The 8,299-nt window shown below is 38.2% G+C and overlaps 1 long non-coding RNA gene across 1 annotated transcript; it reads right to left on the bottom strand.

Annotated features, from left to right (window-relative positions):
• LOC112843815 (uncharacterized) lies at window positions 1-3,990 on the bottom strand. The gene is made up of 2 exons (XR_003216336.1): window positions 3,929-3,990; window positions 1-393 (listed from the first exon to the last, which is right to left on the bottom strand). It is a non-coding gene; the product is annotated as an uncharacterized LOC112843815 (long non-coding RNA).
• Window positions 3,991-8,299: the final 4,309 nt, after the last annotated feature.

Consider the following 8,299-nt stretch of genomic DNA (forward strand, 5'->3'; position numbering starts at 1 on the left):
TCCACTTGTTTCTTCTCTGGTTGGAGTCTCAGCACTTCCAGGAGGATGGAGGTCTTTCTCTCTGAGAGGTTTATGGACCAGACTGCAGGAGCTGACTGGAAAACTGACTGTAATGATGGAAGGATACTCAAGCCTGTTTTAGTCTCACAGTCCTTCACATGGGAGTACAGATCCAGGAGGTGATCACACTGACGTTTCTTCATATCATCGTCATCATCATCATCATCATCATCATCATCCATGTCTTTCTCATGAACAGGGAATGTTTGATATCTGCACACTGATGATAACAGCTCCACCATCTTCTCTCCTGTCTGCTGTTCTCTCTCTGCTGCTGCACAGAACAGATTCACAAAGAACCTGACTGCTTCATCTCGATCCCAAAACTCAACACTGGAACAATAAGAAGGAAACATTTAGTGATGATTTGATCTCAGCTGCATAAAAACAACCACACACTACTGATGGATCAAACACTTGTTTCACTCAGTGACACACAAATCACTTTGTAATGTTTTTGTGTTTAATCTGGATCTTTGTTGATTTTCTATCTTCAGTAAAATGAAACTGTGATAAAAATCAGAGACTGTTTATTTCTTTGTCAGTCAGCAAACTTACAAATTGAGCAGAGGATCAAATAATTATTTCCCACACTGTGAAAAGGTAGAATACTCTGTGTGAGAACAGCTGTGATATAGTGTTGTATTAATTCATGTATTTCAGAGTACTTTGAGAGTTTAGATGTTATATTGGTTATGGTCACTGAATACTGGTATTTATTGATTGAATGCAGTAACATCTCTGTGTTATACAGGCTAATGTTTGATGTTACAGGAAATGCTGTTTGCTTTGGATTCTCCATGATGAAGGAGATGGCGAGCCACCTCTGAACCTGATCACCTCCTTAGCCTGAGCAGCTGCTCTGAGTTTTCACTGTGACACACGAGGAGGCCACGCCCTTTTCTTTCATCATCCACCTGAGGTCACCTGTGTGAAAGCACAGCACCAAACAGCTGAACTGATGTGTTTCATTCAGGAGCTCTTTGGAAGTGAACCTGACTGGACGCTGACCTGTTTACTCAAACTAACTGACTACAAACCAGAGGAAAGTTGAACCTGAGGAACCAACTAAAGAACTTCCAAACTCTGAAACATCCCAGAGACACTTTCCTGCATTATCAGGTGACTCCTCGTGATGAGGGAGCAGCCTAAAGTAGCTTTGATCACTTCAACATCAACATTGTGTTTGTGCTGTTTACACTTGTCTGTGACGCTCTGTGAAATATTCACTAGTGTTTTCTGATCACTTCATTCATATTTGATTTGAAAGAAGAAGTTTCGATACATTGAAGTTAAAGTTCTCTGTGGCTGCAGCTGCTCAGTGCGTCTCTTTCTCTCTTAAAGCCTCAAACAAACTCAGACTCTGGTCCTGCTCACATTTAATATTCTGCAAACCTTCAGTGAGTTATGTTTGCATCTTGTGATCAATATTTGTATGTTCTGTATCACTTTGTGCTTTTTCCTTTTTCTGTCATGAAGACAGCTGAGACTGGTTGGAGTCTCCAGGTCCTGCTGACCTTTCACTTTATTTGATAAATGCTTTGTGAGGCATGGATGGGCCTCACTTTAGACCAGCTCACACAAGATACTTCACTAACAACCAGTAACTGCCTGAATTAACCAAGAATATCTGTGATACATGTAAAACTTTAGATTCTTAATCCATCATTGAAAAAGTATCAAACTGCTGTCATTAAACAGGTTTTATATGAGCTTATTAAGCAACACTTAACCATTTATATCCATGTTTATGAATGACATACTAAGGAGGAGTAATGCTTCATAAATGATGAAATAAGTATTAACTAAAACCTCACTAATGCTTAAGAATGTGTAGCTGTTATAAAGTGTTAGCAGTAAAACACTAAATATCAACAACATAGAAACACAGAGTGGAACAACAACATCTACACTTCATATCTTGATTTTCACCGCCAAGCTAATTGCTAAAAAATAACTATAAAGAAGCTAAATTGAGCAAATATCCATCCTGGAGATCTGCATGTACCTTGGAGAACTGGATCCGATTTCTTGTGAACATTTTGAACCTTGGAACTGTCACAGTGAAAGAAAGTGGTAACTGTTGAGCTAGCATTTGAGCTAATAAGTTAACAAGAAGGTGATGGGGGATTTAATGGCTCAATTCCAATGTTGTAGATCTGCATGGCTGTGGGTGAAGCGGATCAGATCCTGTTTGAGAGTTGAACATTAGAAGCATGCTGGTGAGTTAAACTGGGACTGGGAGAATCAAGCTAACTTAGAAGCTAACTGTGTTAAATGCTGGTGTACAGCTGGAGCTGACCAAGCTTTCACTGTGGGAGAACGCACGGGGTTTCCCACGGAGCTAACTACTCTGAACATTCTTATGTGCTGATGTTACTATAGCATTACTGGTTGAATATTAAATACACACAAAAAAAAATAATGGGATGAAGTTAATTTTGATATTAAAGCTCATTAATTTATTTTATTTTCCTATTGCATTTGATGCTCGAACCGCACTGTAAAGAAACGATTGATGTCTCCACATAGTCTTGTTATGCCGATACGTCACATACACAATAAAACTACAACCTATGGGCATTCATATAGTTTTTGGTATTATTGCAAAGACTTACTTTGATAAAACAATTATACTGCATTGAAAAAAATGATACCAGTTGCAGGAATATATATATTGGTAACTTTGCAAAGATTTATTTGGTTGAAATAAGTGTGTTATACCACCAACAGGTAAAATTATATTTGAGAAATGCACTGATATATATTTTGGTAATTTTATTTTGTGCATTTCAATGTAATTAACATATTGCTTCATTGCTATGCCGTGGAAAGCAATAGTCCTGTAATTCAGTTGAAGGTGCAGTACTGTATGAAAATAATCTACCATAGTTTATGGTTAATTCATGATATCTGATAAAAATGTGAACCTTTGATGAACAAATAAGCTGACTGTGATTTTAAAAATTAAGATAAGATAACCCTTTATTAGTCCCACACGTGGGAAGTTTGTGTCACAGCAGAAAGTGGACAGTGCAAAGTTACAGCAGCAAAAATTAAGAAAAAAAAATGGAATAGGATAAGATAAAAAGAATAAAATACTATATAAAAGAGAATAAAAATATCATTCCATAATTAAGCTGCACTGTAAAGATTACTATTAGAAATTAGAATTAATAGTTTGTGCTGGTCCTGGTTAAAGCACTTGCATTATTTACATATGGCCATATACATCACTATAGAATGTGAAGTTAATTAGTGATAGCACTGTTGTTTACAGACTAGGGTTTTTGTGGGATTGTGAGGCCTGGATTTCATTCCCACTTGGCCCAGAAGGGCAGTTTGCTCTTCCCCCGAAAACAATTGCAACAGTGCGGTAGAACAAAAAAGGCACCAATCACAGACTTTTGACCTTTTGGATTTGACTTAACTAAACAATGACTATTAAGCCAGCAGGACTGACATATCTGAGCTCAGAAAGGATTCTGAGGTATTACTATTATTGCTATTATTGTATTTTATTTTCATATTGTCATTCCCGTTTATGAAAGTGCCGTTTACAGTTCAATACAATTCCCAGCAGCTTTACCTGTGGCTCCAGTCATTCTTCTGCACGCAACTCACCTTAGCCCTCCTACCAATGTAGCTAATGGCCCATTCTCTCCTTTTTACTTTAACGTCCCCTACCCTATCGTGTAGTAGGCTACATAGATAAAACTAATAAATATAAAACTGATAACAGGGGAATATCAAATGAATTTTTTTTTAAAAAGGTACAGTTAAATTATAATTCATAGAACGTCAAATATCTCCACTGTTGATTTCAGGGAGCATCTCGTCTTAATCATGTGAAGAAGATTTCATTTACCTGAGCTGTGAGATATAAGGCAGACACTGCAGGAAACTCCTCACTTCACTCTCTTCATGTGAGCAGCCTGTCAGCTCCACTTGTTTCTTCTCTGGTTGGAGTTTCAGCACTTCCAGGAGGATGGAGGTCTTTCTCTCTGAGAGGTTTATGGACCAGACTGCAGGAGCTGACTGGAAAACTGACTGTAATGATGGAAGGACACTCAAGCCTGTTTTAGTCTCATAGTCCTTCACATGGGAGTACAGATCCAACAGGAAGTCACATGGGAAGACTATACTATAGTTGTAAGTTCTGTAAGGTTTATAAATTCTGGTGATTTCTTTAAAGCACAATGACAATAACGTGTTTAGTATGTTCTCTCTTGTCTGCTGTTCTTTCTTTGCTGCTCCAATGAAGAGATTCACCAAGAACTCAGTTTGATCTGAGAGATTTCCTGATGACTCACAGAATCTGGAAGAATGAGAAGGAAACATGATGTGATGATTTGATCTGAGCCCAATAAACACAAACAAGCAGCACTCACTGATACTGTCCTAGAAATGTCTCAAATAAATATCTGTTCAAGCATAAAAAAATACATTAAAGTCATTTCAGGTCAGTATTAGAGTTGGTTCAATCATTTCTATAGAGTAACTCAACTGGATTTTAAACCACAACTGAAGTGCACATGAACAGATTAGTGAGTGTTTAATAAGTAAACAAACCAAAGAGTATACCTGAGTGAGTGGATGTGGGGTAAACAGTGGAAGAGGAACGTGCTCGCACTTTGGCAGACTCTGTGATCACAGTGAAGGCAGACTTTAACCTTTATGTTCCTCTCCTGCAGGACTCTCATAGCTCGGTCATAGAGTTGTGTTTCACTGTTGACTGGGAGGTGCAGCTGATTCTCAGTAAAGTCAAGTAAACTCATGTAATCCACGTCCACCTCACTCAGAAGAGAAATGGTCCACAGCTGGCGTGACAAGGAGTCACTCCTACAGTTGGAAGGTTTTTAGAAAGCTTCATTAGTTTGCATTTAATCAACTGCTGAGAACAACAAAGTCAATCAGATTAGACTTTAGACTTTATTAGATTAGATCTATTAGAAAGTCCATAGATTCATGCTGAAACTGAAGAACCACGTTCGCCTTTTTCATTCACAGCTTCTCATTTGTGCACAGCTGCAAGAGGCATAAGAGGATAACTCTGCATAACGTATAGACCAGAGACTGATGAGCTGAAGTGAGTTTGCAGAAAGAAAGTGAACCTTAAACTGGCTGCCAAATGAAAAATGTACAGTATATAAAAATATAAACAGTTAAAGTCAGCAGAGATTAGGGTCCCAACAGTTTGAAAGAGATGTAAGAATACTTTGGTCTAAATGATAAAAGTCTACATTTCTGACTAAGTTTACCTGTTGTACCAGTTTTTGTCTCTGGTTACACAAACATGTTTAATGAACTGATCATTGCCGACATGTTTGGGTCTTGTTGTTTGGTTAGAAAAAGAAAAAAAAAAATACTTCTCTTAAATCTGAAATTTTTTTGACTCACTGCCACCTTGTGTTCTGGTGTTAAATTAGTATTTATAATCCACTGTACTTTAATGAGGGAACTGTATTGAATGAAGAGCCTAACAACATGAAAATTTATCTAAGCACATTTTTCTAGAGTAAATTCTTATATTTATGTTTATATGTGAACTAGAGGGTGAGATGTTTTGTTTTAGTGCACTTTAACAAACGACTGTAAGAACATAAGGTAATAAGGCAGTGTGTTTCTCAGTGGAGAATAACAGCTATGTGTGTCTGTCTGATAACTCAGGAGTAACAGCTAATGCCACAAATTAACATAACATTAATCTGGGAGACAAGTCTGTTACTCTAATCATACTTTGGGTTTTCTTTAGCATTACTCTTGGACATTTGTCAAAGCTGAGAAGGAACCTAAAGAAGAAGAGGGACGACTGCTGCCTAAGGGTTCACTAAAGGTCTTCTCTTATGTGTCAGGAGTTTCAGAACAGCCAAGACGTATATTTTTTAAACAACACGTCTCTGTGGCTTTCAAACCCCAAAAACATGCTGTACTAAAAACTGGTCCAACGATTGGGTCTCATGGCACAAACAGAGTAATATAGTGTGTGCTGTTAAGTGGGGTATTGTTGTGATTTATACATGGGGGAAACCAAACAACCTCCTACTAAGATAAAAGTACAACAGAGAAGAGCATCCTCATCAGCCCAGAGTGGTATTCCAGGAAACATGTTCATCAAACTAAAAGTTTATTTTAAACTCTGAGATTGGCTACTCTGAGTTTTACGTTTCAGAACAGCTGATCAGAGTTAGTTCAATCAACTCTAAGTATCTTCATCCTGAGTTACAGTGCTCAGCATAAATGAGTACACCCACTTTAAAAAGTACGAATTTAATCAGTAGCTCAATGAACAAAAGAACAATTTCCAAAATTTTCACAAGGCTGAGTTTTATTGAACACTTGTTTAACTCCATAACATGAAATTAAGGTCAATAATATAACTTAGATCACAAAATCTTCAGTTTTACTAAAATTGGTTGAAGCAAAAATGAATACACCCCGCAACAAAAACTACTACATCTAGTATTTTGTATGACCACCGTGATTTTCAAGGACATCACCAAGTCTTCTAGGCATGGAATGAACAAGTTGGCGACATATTGCAACATCTATCTTTTTCCATTCTTCCTCTTTTAACCTCTTTTAGAACCTGGATGTTGGATGGAGAGTGATGCTCAACTTGTCACTTCAGAATTCCCCACAGGTGTTCGATTGGGTTCAGATCAGGAGACATACTTGGCCATTCAATCACCTTCACCCTGTTCTTCCTCAGAAATGCAACAGTAGCTTTAGATGTGTGTTTTGGATCATTGTCGTGTTGAAAAAGTGCACGACGACCAAGTGCATGAAGTGATGGCAGCATCTTCTCCTTCAGTATAGAGCAGTACATTGTTGAGCTCATTATACCATCAATGAAATGCAGCTCCCCAGCACCAGCAGCACTCATGCAGCCCCACATAAGGACACTGCCACCACCATGTTTCACTGTAGGCACCATGCATTTCTCTTTGAAATCCTCACCTTTGTGACGCCATACAGTTTTGAAACCATTAGTTCCAAAGACAGTGATCTTTGTCTCATCACTCCAGAATATAGAGTCCCAGTAGTCTTCATCTTTTTTAGCATGGGCCCCAGCAAATTCTAGTCGTGCTTTTTTGTGCATGGGCTTTAGGAGAGGCTTCCTTCGTGGACGATACCCATGCATGCCATGCATGCCATTCCTCTGCAGTGTGCGCCGTATGGTGTCACGGGAAACAGTCACTCCAGTTTGGCTTTCTACTGCTTTAGCTAACTGCAGGGAACTTGCATGGCGATTTTCTTCAACCCTTCTCATCAGAAGACGCTCCTGTCGAGATGTTAACTTCCATGGACGGCCTGGACGTCTCTGTAAGATGGTTGCACTTCCATCTTTCTTAAATTTTTGCATCACTTTTGCTACAGTATTTTGACTGATATGTAAAGCTTTGCTGATCTTCTTGTAGCCCTCACCTTTTTTGTGTAAAGAAATGATTTCCTTTCTCAGATTTTGTGACATTTCTCTTCCATGTCGAGCCATTGCTGACAGCATGAAATGGGAAGGGCTTTTCTTTGTTAAGTAATGCCCTTTTATAGTCACCTGTCTGCTGGACACCTCTTAAATGAATCATTAGACTCACCTGTGGTTGAATGCCTGTTAATTCGAATTTTGTAGTCTTAAGTGTGGCTTTTCTCCTAACACTATAATTGGGGTGTACTCATTTTTGCAACATGGGCTTGAATGTATTTGTTAGGAAAAATCACTTTTTTGTGTGTGCAAATTAGCAAATCTTGTTTGCAATCAATGGCCCACATTTGTGGGAGTATTTTGTAGTGTAGTATCTCATAGAAAATGTTGATTCTGAAAGGAAACTACAGGTTTTCTGACAGATGTAGTGGGGGTGTACTCATTTATGCTGAACACTGTAAGTGCGTGCATGAGCAGAGAAAGAAAGAGCTCCAATGCTACGATTCACCATGGCAACATATTGTAAATAAACAGCAGAGCCTCCATTTTTGATCCAGAGGACTGAGGAATATGAACATGCATAGGTGATGACTATGAAATGCATCTTTAAAACAGGAGGATGGAATGCTTTTAATCTGTTTGTGCAGATTTATCATCATCATCACAGACAGAACCAAGTTTGATTTTATTATACACTTTTTTTTTTAAACATAATTTTGAATTTTCACTGGATGAAGCTGAATCCTAATTTTACATTTGATCTCAAATCTTAATGGTCAGCTGTAACCTGAGAGGGACAAAACGTAGGTGACAGAA

The sequence above is a fragment of the Oreochromis niloticus genome, linkage group LG23, assembly GCF_001858045.2.
Source record: "Oreochromis niloticus isolate F11D_XX linkage group LG23, O_niloticus_UMD_NMBU, whole genome shotgun sequence".
Classification (NCBI taxonomy): Eukaryota; Metazoa; Chordata; class Actinopteri; order Cichliformes; family Cichlidae; genus Oreochromis; species Oreochromis niloticus.